Raw genomic sequence first — 21,158 nt, 5'->3', positions numbered from 1 at the left:
TTATAGAATTTGATTGTAGCTGCCATTGCATATTCTGAGTACTACTCTGACACTGTCCTATTTAGCATGTGTAAAATTCTGTTTTTACAGAAAAACAGCTCACGGAAATCCCATGCAATCACACGGCAGCACTTACTCAAGCTTTCCTCACATGTAACTCGGCAAAGATGGGGACAACCCAGAATATACAGTACATAATATTCAATAACATAACAAATGCCATGGAAATGTATTAGGCTTCACTTAAACCCCCAAAACCCTGGGACTACTGAATTGGATGGGGTCAAAGAACGCTGGATAAGCTGGTTCTGCTCTTGCTGTTTGAGATCTCAATCCCCTCTGCTTTAGATATGGGATTGAACAACAGCAAATAATTTCTTATTATGAATGTGAGACATTATGCAGAGGGTTAAGAAAGCTCTGCCAGCAATAACATTTACAGGCATGTCTCTCCACCTGCGTGTCTGTGTCACACGTCATAGAGCGAGGGTGGATTTGTGGCAGCTGCCATCTGGAAGCTGGAGCGCACAAAGTGCACGTGATGATGTGATGACAGCGACTCCGAAAATGACAGCTTTTACCCCCCCATGTCCCCAAAAACAGACACCAACTAGCATCATACAATATGTTACTTTTGCTTTTTAGTCAATGGTTTAAAGTAATAATATACTGTGTACAGCACTTGAAATATTTTTGGGGAACAGCAAGAGCAACACCAACCAGAATAACGCAATATGACTTAACTTTTGAGCCAACCATTACAATATAGCCTAGAATAACAGTCGTTGACAAATGTCTGAGAAATGCAAGAGAAACACCAACCAGAGTTACACAATAAACCACTTTTGACATATTTCAGGGGACAGCATGTTTCATATCAAACACCAAATCAAAGCCAAACATTGAAACCCTTTCCCACTAACACCTGCTGGGGAGTCAAAGACGACAAAGCAGACAACGTGCTTTTCCTAAAACCACCTCCTTCCCTCTTTCTTCCCCCATTTATGTATAACAATACCTCCTGTATGCACAACCGTCCTCCTCTCACCTAGAGGAGAGAGGCTGTGTTGATTAATGTCTTTTGTTTCTGACGCCGCTCCTCTTCCTCCAGAATTAACAGTTGTTCTCTCCACCGCCTCACTTTTGAATCGAAGCCGGCAGATTCCTAAAAATAGAGAATACAGGTGTCTAGACATTTCTACATTCTGCAATTGCCCTCTCTTGAGTTGGTTGATTTAGGGTTTATCTTGTGACATTGCCAGGAGAAAGGAGACATGGCTGTGGTAGTGGTGGTGGTAATTACCCCAGTATCCCATCAGGCCTTGGGGCACATGGGGTTTCAACAAGTGTGCCATCTGTACGTGCAAGGGATGGAAAGTGGCACCGCTACAGTATAGCCATTGCCACCTTGACTAGTGACGGATGTTAGTAGAGGCCTAAACCTTAACAAGTCATGAATGTTAACAATTATTATTATTATGGGAAAGCCTGGTCCCAGATCTGTTTTGAATGACAAGGAGTGGCAGGATGGCACAAACAGACTGATACCCAGTCTATCCATCGTCACCTTCAGCACTAAACCTTCACCAGTCATGGATTCTATCATAAAATGGGTGCGAGCACTCTAGTCAGTCAGCTTTACCTTAACCAGACGACATTGTAAGGAAGTCTATCAGCCGAAACAAGCCTCATCAAAAATTATAATATCATTCCACCATAAAATGTATGTGCCTTAGGACTTTAACTAGTATAACTGTATACACATTAAACATCCACCAGTCATGGGCATTATCACTAAACCCCAACTGGTCGAGCGTATTAGAATATAATACTTGTCTAATACCCTTTTGATAAACATGAACTTATCCAGTCATGAACAATGGGTGTCAGTTCATATATAGGATGGGGAGCATCACTGCACAGCTACTTTCAGGTCTCTCCAGAGATGTTTGAGACATTCAGAGACTTGTCCTGAAGCCACTCCTGCATTTTCTTGGCTGTGTGCTTAGGGTTGTTGTCCTGTTGGAAGGTGATCCTTCGCCCCAGTCTGAGGTCCTGAGCGCTCTGAAGCAGGTTTTCATTAAGGATCTCTCTGTACTTTGCTCCGTTCATCTTTCCCTCGATCCTGACTAGTTTCCTAGTCCCTGCCGCTGAAAAACATCCCCACAGCATGATGCTGCCACCACCATGCTTCACCGTAGGGATGGTACAAGGTTTCCTTCAGCGTAACGCTTTGCATTCAGGCCAAAAAGTTCAATCTTGTTTTCATCAGACCAGAGAATCTTGTTTCTCAAGTCCTCTAGGTGCCTTTTGGCAAACTCCAAGCGGGCTGTTATGTGCCTTTTACTGAGGAGGGGTTTCCGTCTGGCCATAAAGGCCTGATTGGTGGAGTGCTGCAGAGATGGTTGTCCTTCTGGAAGGTTCTCCCATCTCCACAGAGGAACTCTGGAGCTCTGTCAGAGTGACCATCGGGTTCTTGGTCACCTCCCTGACCAAGGCCTTTCTCCCCCGATTGCTTGGCCGGGAATTTGGCCGGGCGGCCAGCTCTAGGAAGAGTCTTGGTGGTTCCAAACTTCTTCCATTTAAGAATGATGGAGGCCACTGTGTTCGAGGGGGACCTTCAATGCTTCAGAAATGTGTTGTTACCCTTCCGCTGATATGTGCCTCGACACAATCCTGTCTCGGAGCTCTACGGACAATTCCTTCGACCTCATGGCTTGGTTTTTGCTATGATATGCACTGTCAACGTGGGACCTTACAGGTGTGTGCCTTTCCAAATCATGTCCAATCAATTGAATTTACCAAAGGTGGACTCAGATGGACATCAATTTGTAGAAACATCTCAAGGATGATCAATGGAAACAGGATGCACCTGAGCTCAATTTCGAGTCTCATAGCAAAGGGTCTGAATACTTATGTAAATAAGGTATTTCTTTTTTTGATTTTTTTATACATTTGCTAACATTTTTAAAAACCTGTTTTTGCTTTGCCATTTTGGGGTACTGTGTGTAGATTTTAGAGTAAGGCTGTAATTTAACAAAATGTGGAAAAAGTCAAGGGGTCTGAAAACTTTCCGATATGCTTTATTGTCACATACACCGGATAGGTGCAGTAAAATGTGTTGAGTAGTTAGAGAGTTAGAGAGTTAGTTTTATGGAGAGTCATGCCTCATAATTAGAGAACATACAGTAATCGGTCATCCTTTTATCTAGAGCCATAGTATATATATGGTATATACAGTACCAATCAAAAGTGTGGACACACCTACTCGTTCAAGAGCTTTTCTTTAAACAAATCAAAATATATTTTGTATTTGAGATACTTAGGTATCCCGCCTTTATCACAGTTTTGCACACTCTTGGCAGTCTCTCAAATAGCTTCATGAGGTAGTCACCTGGAATGCATTTCAATTAACAGGTGTGCCTTGTCAAAAGTTAATTTGTGGATTTTCTTAAAGCAGAAGATAGCCCTATTTGGTAAAAAACCAAGTCCATATTATGGCAAGAACAGCTCAAGTAAGCAATGAGACATGACAGTCCATCATTACTTTAAGACATGAAGGTCTGTCATCGAGTGTATAAGAGGCGAAGTCAGGTGCAGGAGAGTAGAGTGATGTAAACAGGCGCACTTTATTTTAGTTCCAAAATGAGAGCACTACATAAATCAAATGCTCTCAAAACACAGAACATAACAAGAGTAAAGCGCAAAATAAAACACCACAATAACATGAAACATTTACACACAAAACATGATGGGAAACAGAGGGTTAAATACAAGTAGATTGATTGGGGAAATGAAAACCAGGTGTGTATGGAAACAAGACAAGACAAATTAATATATGAAAAATGGAGCGGTGATGGCTAGAAAGCCGGTGACGTCGATCGCCGAACGTCGCCCGAACAAGGAGAGGAGCCGACTTCGGTAGAAGTCGTGACAAGGTCAGTCAATGCAGAACATTTCAAGAACTTTGAACGTTTCTTCAAGTGCAGTCGCAAAACCATCAAGCCCTATGATGAAACTGGTTCTCATGAGGAACACCACGGGAAAGGAAGACCCAGAGTTACCTCTGCTGCAGAGGATAAGTTCATTAGAGTTAACTGCATCTCAGATTGCAGCCCAAATAAATGCTTCACAGAGTTCAAGTAAGACACATCTCAACATTAAGTGCTCAGAGGACACTGCGTGAAGCAGGCCTTTATGGTCGAATTGCTGCAAAGAAACCACTACTAAAGGACAACAATAATAAGAAGAGACTTGCTTGGGCCAAGAAACACAAGCAATGGATATTACGCCAGTAGGTGAACGGATTATGTCCGCATGTGTGGTTCCCACCGTGAAGCATGGAGTGGGAGGTGTGACGGTGTGAATGTGCTTTACTGGTGACACTGTCAGTGATTTATTTAGAATTCAAGGCACACTTAACCAGCATGGCTACCACAGCATTCTGCAACGATACGCCATCCCATCTGGTTTGCGCTTAGTGGGACTATAATTTGTTTTTCAACAAGACAATGACCCAACACACACCTCCAGGCTGTGTAAGGGCTATTTGACCAAGGAGAGTGAGGGAGTGCTGCATCAGATGACCTGGCCAGCACAATCACCCAACCTCAACCCAATTGAGATGGTTTGGGATGAGTTGGACCGCAGAGTGAAGGAAAAGCAGCCAACAAATGCTTAGCATATGTGGGAACTCCTTCAAGAATGTTGGAAAAGCATTTCTCATGAAGCTGGTGACAGAATGCCAAGAGTGTGCAAAGCTGTCATCAAGGCAAAGGGTGGCTCTTTGAAGAATTTAAAATCTAAAATATATTTTCATTTGTTTAACACTTTTTTGGTTACTACATGATTCCATATGTGTTATTTCATAGTTTTGATGTCTTCACTGTTATTCTACAGTGTATAAAATAGTCAAATGTAAGAAAAAACCTTGAATGAGTGAGTGTGTCCAAACTTTTGACTGGTACTGTATATATTGAGATCTCGTCATATGTCTCTGCTTTCACCCACAAAATGATGAGTTCATTAGACTGCTCTATCCAATTTAAATCTGAAAGGGCTATAATTGATTATGGGTCTTTGAATTCCTGGGAGAGCAGTTTGAAGGTTGTCATTTGGCTCGGGTAAAGATGGCTGCTTCGACACCCCTGAGTGTCCTTGTCTCTGGGAGAAGAGCCATCTGTTTGACCCCCTATTCAAAGTGGGTCACATAGTTGGAAAAAGGAAAAACTAAGGAGTGCGCCCGTTCGGTGGCGCCTGACAAAATAATTTCGCTGCGGGTTCAAGACGTCTCACCTCAGTATCCCTGAAGAAAATGGACATGATGGAAAAAACTGAGTCACTTGAGTGTAGCTGTTGAGAAGGGAGCTTGTGTGTGTGTGTTGTTAGGCTGCGTGGAGAATTCCCTGGGTTGGCATTCATTTATATCACCACAGCTACGTCAGGAAACTCTTCGCCACCAGCACTACCATCTGTTGGATCCCCCTGAAATTGGGTCAGCTACAGTGCCTTGCAAAAGTATTAATCCCCCTTGGTGTTTTTCCTAATTTGCTGCATTACACCCTGTAATTTAAAATACATTTTTATTTGGATTTCATGTAATGGACATACACAAAATAGTCCAAATTGGTGAAGTGAAATGAAAAAAATAATAATAATAATAATTTTAAAAAACGGAAAAGTGGTAGGTGCATATGTATTCACCCCCTTTGCTATGAAGCCCCTAAATAAGATCTGGTGCAACCAATTGCCTTCAGAAGTCACATAAGTAGTTAATTAAAGTCCACGTGTTTGCAATCTAAGTGTCACATGATCTCAGTATAAATACACCTGTTCCGAAAGGTCCCAGAATCTGCAACACCACTAAGCAAAGGGCACCACCAAGCAAGCGGCACCATGAAGACCAAGGAGCTCTCCAAACAGGTTAGGGACAAAGTTGTGGAGAAGTACAGATCAGGGTTGGGTTATAAAAAAATATCAGAAACTTAGAACATTCCACGGAGCACCATTAAATCCATTATTAGAAAATTGAAAGAATATGGCAACACAACAAACCTGCCAAGAGAGGGCCGCCCACCAAAACTCATGGACTAGGCAAGAGAGGCAACAAAGATACCAAAGATAACCCTGAAGGAGCTGCATAGCTCCACAGTGGCGATTGGAGTATCTGTCCATGGGACCACTTTACACCGCACACTCCACAGAGCTGGGCTACAAAAAAGCCATTGCTCAATGAAAAAAATAAGCAAACACATTTGGTGTTTGCCAAAAGACATGTTGGGAGACTCCCCAAACATATGGAAGAAGGTAGTCTGGTCAGATTAGACTAAAATGTTGCTTCTTTTTGGCCATCAATAAAAATCCTATGTCTGGCGCAAACCTAACACCTCTCATCACCCCGAGAACACCATCATGGTGGTGGCAGCATCATGCTGTGGGGATGCCTTTCATCGGCAGGGACTGGGAATGTGGTCAGAATTGAAGGAATGATGGATGGCGCTAAATACAGGGAAATTCTTGAGGGAAACCTGTTTCAGTCTTCCAGAGATTTGAGACTGGGATGGAGATTCACCTTCCAGCAGGACAATGACCCTAATTATACTGCTAAAGCAACACTTGAGTGGTTTAAAGGGAAACATTTAAATGTCTTGGAATGGCCTAGTCAAAGCCCAGACCTCAATCCAATTGAGAATCTGTGGTATGACTTAAAGATTGCTGTACACCAGCGGAACACAACCAAGGAGCTGGAGCAGTTTCCTTGAAGAATGGGCAAAAATCCCAGTGGCTAGATGTGCCAAGCTTATAGAGACATACCCCAAGAGACATGCAGCTGTGATTTTTGCGAAAGGTGGCTCTACAAAGTATTGACTTTGGTGGGGTGAATAGTTATGCACGCTCAAGTTTTCAGTGTTTTTGTGTTATTTCTTGTTTGTTTCACAATAAAAAATATTTTGCATCTTCAAAGTGGTAGGCATGTTGTTTAAATAAAATGATAGAAACCCCCCAAAAATATATTTTAATTCCAGGTTGTAAGGCAACAAAATAGGAAAAATGCCAAAGGGGTGAATACTTTCGCAAGCCACTGTATGTGATTGGTTGGGAGAAAACGAAGACGTTGTTACATTACAGCAGTACCTACCAGGCAATTTGTGTTCATGTCACCCATACACTCACACAGTCCCCTCTCTGACTTCCGCATTAAATACCTACACTGTAACAAAGGGACATCCCCAGGAGTCCGTTGTGCACTGTACTGTACACTCACCTTGAAATTTGCTTTGTGACTGCCCTCTTATAGTTGATTTAGTATCCCAGCCATCTAAAATGTAAACAACAAATTCATAAACTGATGAATGCCGTTTTTAGCAGTAGCTTGGTGATCAATGTCAACAGTGAAATGTGTTGTCATAGACATAATACCGCTCTAACTTACTGAATGGGCTCTCCGTTGAGTTAGCAGCCCTAACTAACTGCTAACTAGTACAGGGCCTAACCAAACAGCACTGTTGTCTGTTGTATTGCAGAGCAACCACAGATCTCGAGGTGTGTCCAGAGATGAGGAACCACATCGGGATCCTGCCATAAGACCGGCTACATCCAGGCCAGGTCCCGTTTCAGCTTATATTCCTGCCAGGTAACCACACAGATTCCAGGGTCATATTCATTAGTACATACCCTAGAAAAATGTAGCAAAACATTTTGCAACGGAAAACTCAAACAAGCATTTCTTATTGAACAACTTCACGTAGTCCATCCCTGTTTTAGGGAAACAGTTTTTTTCCGTTTGGAGCCTAGTGAATACAATGATAATGGATAGTTGATTGTCGTTCTACGTGCTGAAAGCTTGTTATACATCTATAAACCCTATAAAGGTACTCTGGTCAGATTAGACAAAAATGTAGCTTTTTTGGCCATCAAGGATATGTCCATAATGCTTTACTCTAAAATGATGGTGTGCATATTTCAGACCATATTCAATTAAGCCCTCTAGAGCATCTTTGTTTTACTGCCCGTTAATTTCTTATTCTGAAACTGGAGGCATATCCCTGAGAAAGGAGTTTGCCTGTGAATTTGAGTGGCAGACTGGTATTCTTAGGTAATGGAATTGAACTTCAGTTCAATGGAAAAACTAATGGCAACAACAAAAAATCCCGCCACTGCCAGGAATTACAATTATGAAACATGTCCTCCATCATCTTCACCATTTAACCAGCGCACAGCGAATCACTCCCAACACAGAAATGGAATGCCATGAAGGCTTCAGATAATGGTTTTTAATGACTTTGAAGGACATGGTAATTTCTGGGAGGATGGGTGGGCTATTTTTGGGACGGTGAGGCTGAGATGAGCTGCAGTTGTAGCACCAGGGGAACGGAGAAGAGGACCTTCAGGGCATGGATGAGACACGTACAGCACGCTAAGGAGTGGGGGCGAGAGTTCTCGTCTCTCTTAATTTTTTCTCCTCCAGAGTTTTACATATTGATAGATAAGAAGATTTTCAGTCTGCTGATGGCAGTGGAAGATGAGGGTGGTTTTACATTACAAAGGGTAATGGCACATTGGATGGCCAGACCCAGAGTGCTGGACGAGAAGTGGAAAACAACAATAATCTGCTTTAGTAAATCAGAGAGAGGTTTAAAACCAGGATTAAGGGGAGAGAATATAACTGCTGCCATGCCGCGGTGGGAGGCATGCCCCTTTTCCCTCTCTCTCTCTCTCTCTGCTATTTCTCTCTCACTCCCCCCTCCTCTCTTTGCTTATATATCTCTTTTTTCTCTCTCTGCCCTCATCCCTCCATTAAGCAGTAGAAGACCTGCTTATGTATCCAGCACAGTGCTTAGTTACATAAAGGTCTGGGCCGACGCACACAGGCCCATTCTGAGCTCTCTTGGAGAGTACATCTATCCTTAACATGCTCTAAGCTCCTAGACGTCCTAGCCTCAGCAGAAAAGAAATCCAGCCGGAAACTATAAGTGAAACAAATACACTACATGACCAAAAGTATGTGGACAACCCTTCAAATTAGTGGATTCGGCAATTTCAGCCACACCCGTTGCCGACAGGTGTATAACATCGACCACACTACCATGCAATCCCCATAGACAAACATTGGCAGTAGAACAGCCCGTACTGAAGAGCTCAGTGACTTTCAACGTGGCACCGTCATAGGATGCCACCTTTCCAACAAGTAAGAGCTGCCATTGGACTCTGGAGCAGTGGAAATGCGTTCTCGCGCTTCACCATCTGGCAGTCTGACGGACAAATCTGGGTTTGGCAGATGCCAGCAGAATGTTACCTGCCCGAAAGCATAGTGCCAATTGTAAAGTTTGGTGGAGGAGGAATAATGGTCTGGGGCTATTTTACATGGTTCGGGCTAGGCCCTTTAGTTCCAGTGAAGGGAAATCTTACAGCATATAATGACGCTACAGCATACAATGACATTCTAGACGATTCTGTGCTTACAACTTTGTGGCAACAGTTTGGGGAAACCCTTTCCTGTTTCAGCATGACAATGCACCCATGCACAAAGCGAGGTCCATACATAAATGGTTTGTCAAGATCGGTGTGGAAGAACCCTGACCTCAACCCTATCGAACACCTTTGGGACGAATTGGAATACCGACTGTGAGCCAGGCCTAATTAGCAAAAATCAGTGCCTGACCTCACTAATGCTCTTGTGGCTGAATGGAAGCAATTCCCCTCAGCAATGTTCCAACATCGAGTTGAAAGCCTTCCCAGAAGAGGGGAGGTTGTTATAGCAGCAAAGGGGGACCAACTCCATATGAATGCCAATGTTTTTGGAATAAGATGTTTGACGAGCAGGTGTCCACATCCTTTGGTGTATCCCATGATCTCTAGTGTTTACAAAAACATAACTTCTGTCAAGCATAAAGAGCTGGGCGCAATGGCCAAAGTATAATAAAACGGTATTTAAATATTTTAAAATATGGTATGACGGTATTTGACGGAATTTTATCTTTTTGAATAACAAAAGTTCTAAATCTGTGTAAAGAGTAGTGCATGACCCTAGGGTGGCAACAAATAAAAAGAAACGTCCTCTGACAGTCAACTGCGTTTATTTTCATCAAACTTAACATGTGTAAATATTTGTATGAACATAACAAGATTAAACAACTGAGACATAAACTGAACAAGTTCCACAGACATGTGACTAACAGAAATTGAATAATGTGTCCCTGAACAAAGGGGAGGGTCAAAATCAAAAGTAACAGTCCGTATCTGGTGTGGCCACCAGGTGCATTAAGTACTGCAGTGCATCTCCTCCTCATGGACTGCACCAGATTTGCCAGTTTCTGCTGTTAGATATTACCCCACTCTTCCACCAAGGCACCTGCAAGTTCCCGCACATTTCTGGGGGGAATGGCCCTAGCCCTAACCCTCCGATCCAACAGGTCCCAGACGTGCTCAATGGGATTGAGATCCAGGCTCTTCGCTGGCCATGGCAGAACACTGACATTCCTGTCTTGCAGGAAATCACACACAGAACAACCAGTATGGCTGGTGGCATTGTCATGCTGGAGGGTCATGTCAGGAAGAGCCTGCAGGAAGGGTACCACATGGAGGAGGAGGATGTCTTCCCTGTAATGCACAGCGTTGAGATTGCCTGCAATGACAACAATCTCAGTTCGATGATGTTGTGACACACCGCCCCAGACCATGACGGACCCTCCACCTCCAAATCGATCCCGCTCCCGAGTACAGGCCTCGGTTTAACGCTCATTCCTTCGATGATAAACGCGAATCAGACCATCACCCCTGGTGAGACAAAACTGCGACTTGTCAGTGAAGAACACGTGTTGCCACTCCTGACTGGTCCAGCGACGGTGGGTTTGTGCCCATAGGCGACGTTGTTTCCGGTATGTCTGGTGAGGACCTGCCTTACAACAGGCCTACAAGCCCTCAGTCCAGCCTCTCTCAGCCTACTGCGGACAGTCTGACCACTGATGGAGGGATTGTGCATTCTTGGTGTAACTCGGGCAGTTGTTGTTGCCATCCTGTACCTGTCCTGCAGATGTGATGTTCAGATGTACCGATCCTGTGCAGGTGTTTTTACACGTGGTCTGCCCCTGCTAGGACGATCAGCTGTCCGTCCTGTCTCCCTGTAGCACTGTCTTAGGCGTCTCACAGTACGGACATTGCAATGTATTGCCCTGGCCACATCTGCAGTCCTCATGCCTTCTTGCAGCATACCTAAGGCACGTTCACGCAGATGAGCAGGGACCCTGGGCATCTTTCTTTTGGTGTTTTTCAGAGTCAGTAGAAAGGCCTCTTTAGTGTCCTAAGTTTTCATAACTGTAATTGCCTACCGTCTGTAAGCTGTTAGTGTCTTAACGGCCGTTTCACAGGTGCATGTTCATTCATTGTTTATGGTTCATTGAACAAGCATGGGAAACAGTTTTTAAACCCTTTACAATGAAGGTCTGTGAAGTTATTTGGATTTTTACAAATGATCTTTGATAGACAGGGTCCTGAAAAAGAGACATTTCTTTTTTTGCTGAGTTTACATTCTCAGTAATTTCGATGGTCTTTTGCCATTCTGATTGTTATACTGTTCAGTTAAACTTCAACAATAAACTATTTCCATTTTCATACATTTCTGCATTTCGTGCACTCATTTGAGGTCATTTCCACACTGCCACGTAGGGCTGCACGATATTGACAAACTAGGCCTTATTTTTAACTAAATGTTGCAATTGCGATTTGACTTGGGATTTAGAGCAAAACACTTGGGTGAACTGTTGGGATCATGGAAATAGAATGATTATTCAAATTCTATAGTTAGAATTTAATAGTGGGCACTTTGAATACAGTGTTGTTTGACATGACAATGATTGAAAATGTCAGGAGGAGTTATGTTACGACTTCCATCGCAGGTGGTTCCTCTCCCTGTTCGGGCGGTGCTCGGTGGTCGGCGTCACCGGCCTACTAGTCATCACCGATCCCTTTTTCCTTTTCCGTTTGTTTTGTCTTTGGTTCTTTCACACCTGGTTTCATTTGCTTTAATTTCTGTGTGTACCCCTGTTGCCTGCTTAGGTTTGTGCAGGATTATTCGTGTCATGTTGCTCGTTGAGATTGTGCTTTATTTATTTTCACGTATTATACCGAGTGTGTATAAATTTAGGAGCGTTGTTTTCCTCCTTCCGTGAGTAACTGGTTTCTCTTTTGTCGAGGGTGTTTATTTTGGTATTGTACCTGACCTATATGTTCGTGGACTTGCCTATTAAAAAACGCTACTCGGACATCTCTGTTCTCCTGCGCTTGAGTCCTTTACCTACCTCTAAACACAATATCATAACAAGTTATTGTAACATGGTCAGAACAAATTTTAATACGTGTTTCCTAGGGGACCTTATAGTCTTTGGCTACATTGAATGTTTTCTCTTAACTACTTCATGTAGCTAACATATTCATGATTTGCGTATTCCTCTTTGATGTAGAAGATACTGTTGAACAAACAACATACTGATTTAGGTCTACACCATCACTGGTATTATCAGGCTGTATAGCTAGTTACGTTTGTTCAAACTCAGTACATTTATTAGCTAGCTAGCCAGCAAATTAGCAGTTAGTATTAGCGGCTAACACGATTTAGGCCCAACTTGCTAAGAAAAGACAAACTAGCCATTTTCAGATGTAAGAAACAATAGTGTAATTATAGAACGCTAGTGGATGTATATTAAGAAGAAAAGGGAAAGCAGCATCGTTGTCATCAACATTGTTGCATGTACTGCATTGACCATGCAAGATGAATGCAAGAAGGTCGTGGTCGAGGAACAACAAATGCGCTCCTTGAGTAACAGGGGGCAGGGCTAGGTCTGTGTGGAAAGCGGCATGAGAGAGAGAGAACTTTGCAACTTTTGTCAACTATGAAAAGGGACGTTGCACATGGCGTATCACATTTAACAAACCAAACATTCAAATACTGTTATAGAAGGTAACATAAAAACCCAAACTGCACCTGGATCAATACCGGTATATCGTAACATACGGTATACCGTCCAGCCCTGAGCACATACACTAGCTTGGCTACCACGACTAGCGCTGCAGCTGGTGGGTGGTGGTTGTACCATGCACCATGTGTGTGTGCGTTTCTTTTGTCTTAAATTAAAACTATTTCACTAATTTTATAAGCAATTCTAGGTCATATTTCATAGAAATCTAGGAACACGTGCAGTTACTTTAAACCGAATGTGACTGTGTGACATCCAAACTGGCAGCTTTGGTACTGCTAGATCCGTGGCAGTAAGATTTGTGTGAGAAGATGCCGTAGGTTGGCCAAATCCTCACCACCCGCGCAGGCAGGACCGTTTCATCTCACTGTTAGATGAGTCATTTGTTATATATTCTTCAGACGGCTGTTTATTTGCCTCTGCCTCTCCTCCATATATTCTCACTGTGAGTGTAGTCAGTGGAGGCTGGTGAGGGGAGGACGGCTCATAATAATAGCAGGAACGGAGCAAATGGAATGTCATCAAACACATGAAAACAATGTGTTTGATGTATTTGATACCATTCCACCCATTCCTCTCCAACCATTACCACGAGCCCGTTTTCCCCAACTAAGGAGCCACCAACCTCCTGGGGTGTAAATGTAGTGTACATTCCTGAACCAAGGACGGATTGACCTCAGGCTGCAGAATACTCCACAGACCTAGAACTTTCACTTGCTCTCGTTCTGTCTTTCTTGCTCTCTCTCTGTCTATCGTTTCTCTCTCTCACTCGCTCTGTCTTGCTTTGTCTTTATCGCGGGGGTAGACTGTGGGGTAGGCCGTCATTGTTAATAAGAATTTGTTCTTAACTGACTTGCCTAGGTAAAGGTTAAAAAAATATATAATAATCGCCTCAATTGTCTATCTTTTCTCTCTCTCCCTCTCTCCATCACTCACCCTCTGTCTCTCTCTCTCTCTCTCTCTCTATCAGCTCTCTCTCTCTGTACAGTACATATCTAGGCCAGAATATATGTAGTAGTAGATCATCTCTTATACTGTGGGTGTAAATAGCCTAGCTTTTTGTTTCGGGCAGATATTGTTTGCTTCATCCACTTTTTTTGACATACTCTATATACTTGGACCAGTTTTGCTTCATATGAACAAGGGGGACCTGATCCATGATCAGCACTATTACTCTGAAGAACATTATGAGTACAGGCCCTGGTCAGCGGTCAGGGACCTGTTCTGGATCATAAATGTTTTATGTCTAATCTGTAGAAAGTGGGAGATGTGGCCCAGCTCAGGCTGGTAAAAGGGTGATCACCCAGAAAACATTTAACAGAACTTCTGCAGAGCATGCAGTGCATCATTCACTGGTCTACAACACTAACAACTGTAAATGTTACTGTATGCGAGTTACAGGGAAGGAAAAATATGTCTTGTCAAGAATATGATTTGGGGGGATGTGAGTTGTCAAGGGTGTTTTTCCTCCTTTTCCAAAATGTGATGCTGCTAATCTTCTTTAATCTGTTTTGTAATCCTTGTTCATAATTACTGTTTTAATGTGGAGCAGGAGCCCATATTGACTAGGTATGTATTTGTCCAAATATACCGTGCTGCCTTTTATCAGGTAGCCTAAAGTTTAAATCACTGTATAGAACGAACGTTGCCCCAAAATTAGACAGTGGTTTGTTTTTACGCTGTCACAGAGACTGATGGATGTCTCGCTCTCTCTCTCTCACTCTCTAACTCTGTCAGTCTGCTAAGCCTTCCACTGTTAGGATTATGGGTGGTCTACAGATGTATGATCTTAATTTGAGCCAGTTTGCTCCAGCAAACTGCCTTTTGTAGGCGTTGATACATTTTTCGTAAGCAAAAAAACAAGTCTGAAATTTCGAAATGGAAATTACAAACTTCAGAAGTACCTCAAATACACTGCAAGTTAAAATGTCCTGCAGGAAAGTTCTCCTGCAACAGGTTGATCAAATTAAGATCTTATATCTGTACAGATTATTGCGTTTTAGACTTTTTTAAGCGGTGACACGAAATTACTCCAAAGGGATCTTTTTGCCACTTGTGTTGTGGCTCAGGCAGATGGCGATAAAATGTTCATTGAAATGTCACCCTAATATTTGACTGCTGATGTGAGGATAATATAATGAATAGTGTTTTTACTTTACACACAATAAGTGCTTTCTACACACCACCGGTACAACTATTCAGTGTAAATCTAAATTCTCTTATTCCCTTAGAATTACCTTGTTGAAGACTGTACACGTGCATAGTGTTATTTGGGTAAGATTTGGAGGAGATATAAGCTATAATGGATAAACTGGTTACCGAGTGGCATGAGGTAAAATTGCGGAATGCCAAAAACTTGAAACCTCATCCATCCGAACATTTCCCCTCAGCAGCATATGAGTCTGGCGACATCCTGTCAGGCTTTTCCACTCTGCCAAGCTAATTCAAGAGTGACTTTCCAGAGATTCTATTTGCAGAGAACACAAGGGCTTCCTTAAATAAGTTGTCTGTGCTGATTGGTCAAGGCTTTGCAACGGCAAACAACCCATTTGCGTCTCTTTTGATATTTTAAATGGAACTTGTGCACCAATATTGCATTTTAAAAGCTGACATGTTAAATGAAGTTTCCTTTAACATAGTCCACATGGAAAACTCTATAAAATAGATGTTTTTATATGAATAAAGACTTGCTAAAATGCTGAAATTCAGCATGTTGACATCTCCCTCTGTGCACTCTTTGTGACTTCTAGCAAGATTTTAACCCACTTAAACCCAACATTTCTCCAACTTCACCATCATTGTAAATCCCTAGTTATTTTGTTGCTTTAAATAGGAATTTCTGAAGATTTACTATTTATTTCATGTGATTCATTTTAAAGTTAAAAAAATAGCTGTCCCTCATTTTAAGGTCAACCGTGAACTGAACTTTTGTTTAAATATGGTGAAACTATTCCTTTTAAGAAACATTGAATAGTAAAATCATAGTGTAAAAGCATGTCACTGGTTGTACTCTTTTCAGCCATTTTCTGGTAATTTGTGGTGGAAAACTGAGTGGGTTGAGCATAACCCATTATTGATGGTAACCCTGGAGCAATTGGGTGATTCTCGTGAAACCAGTTTTAAAATGTCTGTAGCAAATAATAGTATAATTACATTTGAAAACATATATATTTTCATGGTTATGTTTAACTCAGGCCTTTACATTATGAGCAATGTAAAAACGTTTTTTTTATTACTTTTTTGGACATAAGGAGAATTCTGTGAAAATGTTGGCAAATACATAATATCTTCATAAAAACATAATAATAATTATGAAATAGTACAGATCCTAGTGATTCAAGAGAAAAATATGTAAAAAAGTGCCTTGCCTCAGGGCACATAGACAGATTTGTTCACCTAGCCAGCTCGGGGATTCAAGCTTGCATTCAATTGCCCCTCCCTGCAGTAGCAGTGCATGGGTGAAATCACCGGGGAAGCCAAGCCAGGAAAAAATTGCCATATTACAACCTACAGTTGAAGTCGGAAGTTTACATACACCATAGCCAAATACATTTAAACTCAGTTTTTCACAATTCCTGACATTTATTTCCAAGTAAAAATTCCCTGTCTTAGGTCAGTTAGGATCACCACTTTATTTTAACCTGTCTAGGATCAGCGTGCCGCTAGCGGCACTCCCCCCCCCCCCCCCACTGAAAAACCAGTGCCGCGAAATTCAAAAAAAATATTTTTTTAAAATATTTAACTTTCACACATTAAAGTCCAATACAGCTAATGAAAGACACAGATCTTATGAATCCAGTCAACATTTCCGATTTTTAAAATGTTTTACAGGGAAGACACAATATGTAAAGATGTACATCTATTACCTAAAAACACATTAGCATATTCCACCATCTTTTATTTGTCCACCAACACCAGTAGCCATCACCAATTCGGCTAAACTAAGATATTTATAGCCCCTAACCAACAAAAAAACTCATTAGATGACAGTCTGATAACATATTTATGGTATGGGATAGGTTTTGTTAGAAAAAAGTGCATATTTCAGGTAGATGGCATAGTTTACAATTGCACCCACCATCACAAATGGACTAGAATAATTACAATGAGCAACGTGTTTACCTAACTACTAATCATCAAACATTTCGTAAAAATACACAGCATACACGAATCGAAAGACACAGATCCTGTGAATACAGACAATATTTCAGATTTTCTAAGTGTCTTACAGCGAAAACACAATAAATCGTTATATTAGCTTAGCACATAGCAATTAGCAGCCCAGCATTGATTCTAGCCAAAGTGAGCGATAAAAGTCAACATCGCCAAAAGATATTAATTTTTTCACTAACCTTCTCAGAATTCTTCCGATGACACTCCTGTAACATCACATTACAACATGCATATACAGTTTGATCGAAAATGTTTATATTTAGCCACCAAAATCATGGTTAGACAATGTGAAATGTAGACAAGCTGGTAAAGAAAACGTCCTTGCGCCACTTAGACAGTGATCTACTCTTATACATAAATACTCATAAACGTGACTAAAAAATATAGGGTGGACAGGGATTGATAGACAATTTAATTCTTAATACAATTGCGTTATTACATTTTTTAATTTATCCTTACTTTTCAATACAGTTTGCGCCAAGCGAAGCTACGTCAAAAAACATGGCGTCCTAAGCCACTAAAATGTTTCGACAGAAACACGATTTATCATAATAAAAATGTCCTACCTTGAGCTGTTCTTCCATCAGTATCTTGGGCAAAGGATCCTTTCTTGGGAGAAATCGTCTTTTGGTGGAAAGCTGTCCTCTTGCCATGTGGAAATGTCAACTACGTTCGGGATGAACTGAAAAGCGTGACCAACTTTTCACATCGTTGCAAAAATAAATGTCCCAAAATCGCACTAAACGGATATAAATTGCTATAAAACGCTTTAAATTAACTACTTTGTGATGTTTGTAACTCCTATAACGAGTGAAAAGATGACCGGAGAAATATAACAGGCTAAACTAATGCTTGGAACAGGAGAGGGTCGGTGTCTTCCACGCGCGTTACGCAGCAAGAAAAGACTTGCTAGCTAAAGGTTTTTTTCATTTGTAGGGCCTGTGAACGAGCAATCGAGCCCGTTGGAATCGTCATCACGTAAAGGCATCCAGGGGAAGACGTAAGAAGTGTCCGTATAGTCATAGCAACGACAGTGCCCGTTTAAATGACTTCAGAAAAGTGGCCAACGTTTCTCAAATCTGACTCCATGTCAGGGAAATTGCTGTAGAATGGGCTCTGTTCCACTTAGAGACAAAATTTCAACTCCTATAGAAACTATAGACTGTTTTCTATCCAATAATAATAATAATATGCATATTGTACGATCAAGGATTTTGTGGGAAGCCGTTTAAAAAATTAGCCACATTAGCATAAATAGTCTAAACAGCGCCCCCATCCCCAACAGGTTAAGAATGTGAAATGTCAGAATAATAGTAGAGATAATTATCACATTCCCAGTGGGTCAGAAGTTTACATACACTCAATTAGTATTTGGTAGCATTGCCTTTAAATTGTTTAACTTGGGTAAAACGTTTCGGGTATCCTTCCACAAGCTTCCCACAATAAGTTGGGTGAATTTTGGCCCATTCCTCCTGACAGAGCTGGTGTAACTGAGTCTGGTTTGTAGGCCTCCTTGCTCGCACATGCTTTTTCAGTTCTGCCCACACATTTTCTATGGGATTGAGGTCAGGGATTTGTGATGGCCATGCCAATACCTTGACTTTGTTGTCCTTAAGCCCTTTTGCCACAACTTTGAAAGTATACTTGGGGTCATTGTCCATTTGGAAGTCCCATTTGTGACCAAGCTTTAACTTGTCTTGAGATGTTGCTTTAATATATCCACATAATTTTCCTTCCTCATGTCGCCATCTATTTTGTGAAGTGCACCAGTTCCTCACCCATTTTCTCCAAACATAACAATGGTCATTATGACCAAACAGTTATATTTTTGTTTCATCAGACCAGAGGATATTTCTCCAAAAAATACGATCTTTGTCCCCATGTGCAGTTGCAAACTGTAGTCTGGCATTTTATGGCAGTTTTGGAGCAGTGGCTTCTTCCTTGCTGAGCAGCCTTTCAGGTTATGTCAATATAGGACTTGTTTTACTGTAGATATACAGTAGATACTTTTGTACCTGTTTCCTCCAGCATCTGTTTACTGTTGTTGTTGCTCTGGGATTGATTTGCACTTTTCGCACCAAAATACGTTCATCTCTAGGAGACAGAACGTGTCTCCTTCCTGAGAGGTATGACGGATGCGTGGTCCCATGGTGTTAATACTTGCGTAATATTGTTTGTACAGATGTACATGGTACCTTCAGGCGTTTGAAAATTGCTCCCAAGGATGAACCAGACTTGTGGAGGTCTACAATTTTTTTTCCTGAGGTCTTAGCTGATTTCTTTTGATTTTCCCATGATGTCAAGCAACGAGGCACTGAGTTTGAAGGTAGGCCTTGAAATACATCCACAGGTACACCTCCAATTGACTCAAATTATGTCAATTAGCCTATCAGAAGCTTCTAAAGCCATGACATCATTTTCTGGAATTGTCCAAGCTATTTAAATTCACAGTCAACTTAGTGTATGTAAACTTCTGACCCACTGGAATTGTGATACAGTGAATTATAAGTGAAATAATCTGTCTGTCAACAATTGTTGGAAAAATTACTTGTGTCATGAAAGTAGATGTCCTAACCAACTTTCCAAAACTATAGTTTGATGACAAGAAATTTGTGGAGTGGTTGAAAATGAGTTTTAATGACGCCAACCTAAGTGTATGTAAACTTCTGACTTCAACTGTATTACAAGTTACTGTATACACTTCAACAGTGTTTACCAATCCTGGTCCTGGGAAATATAGGGTTACACATTGTAACTATACAATAGACTAGAAACATGATTTAACTAGTTAAAGGCTGATTTATGATTCATATATACAGAAACATAATTTAAAAAACAGTACACTACACTTCCTATGCATCAGGTAAATACTCTAAACCGATTCATCTCGATATCTAATTTCTTTCATCTGCAGTGATCCGAGGACACAGGATAGGTGTAGTATTTCATCAAATGAGAGACTTAATTTCAATCAGTAGAGAATGTGAAACACTTTTTTGAAAGAAGTTCATTATCCAAGTGCTATAAATACATAATACATGCATTATAAATATTATAATTGTAATATTATATTATAAATAAAAGTAAAATCTGTACTTCAATGCACATCTGGTGTGCATTATAAAAACAGAGGAAGAAAGAGGAGGTGGGGAGAGAGAGGTAAGAGAGTGTAAAAGACAGAAAGGGGAAGAGGTAAGAACAGAGGAGCAAGGAAGAGTAACAAATTAATGAATTACAGTGCTACTGAACTTAATATTCTCTCAGTTCATCACAATTACATAATAGTGTCTCTAACGGTGTTTTCTAACCAGTCTAGGGCCCCCAGTTGGACCAAATGGCAATGACTGGACTGGGGTTTGGCATCCTCTCTCACATCAAAACATAGCTGCAGATGAGAAACAGATGGAGAGAGAGATAGCATGATTAATCCTTGTGGTGGGGGGGATTTCTAACACTATCAGTCATCATAATCATCAGGAGGTGAAATTCAAAACTGACCTTGGATAATTTACTCTGGGACTACTACATCTTTATCTATATTTCATTGTAAAGCATCTCTTTAACCTCTTAATGATCTCTACAGATTGATGTCCCACCCACGATACGTTTGAGCTAATGTGCGCTAATGCGATTAGCATGAGGTTGTAAGTAACAAGAACATTTCCCAGGACATAGACATATCTGATATTGTCAGAAAGCTTAAATGCTTGTTAATCTAACTGCACTGTCCAATTTACAGTAGCTATTACAGTTAAAGAATACCATGCTATTGTTTGAGGAGAGTGCACAGTTATGAACTTAAAGTTATTAATAAACCAATTAGGCACATTTGGGCAGTCTAGATACAGCATTTTGAATCGAAATGCAATGGTTCATTGGATCAGTCTATAACTGTGCCCAAGAATATGCCTATCCTTTCTTCAGGTCCTAAGCTACAGGCAGTTAGATTTGGGTATGTCATTTTCGAGGAAAACTTTAAAAAAGGGGTGGATCCTCAAGAGGCTTTAAAAATAC

Source organism: Salvelinus fontinalis, chromosome 31, assembly GCF_029448725.1.
Source record: "Salvelinus fontinalis isolate EN_2023a chromosome 31, ASM2944872v1, whole genome shotgun sequence".
Taxonomy (NCBI): Eukaryota; Metazoa; Chordata; class Actinopteri; order Salmoniformes; family Salmonidae; genus Salvelinus; species Salvelinus fontinalis.
The sequence above is the reverse complement of the archived record's forward strand: the minus strand, read 5'-3'. Positions refer to the sequence as shown.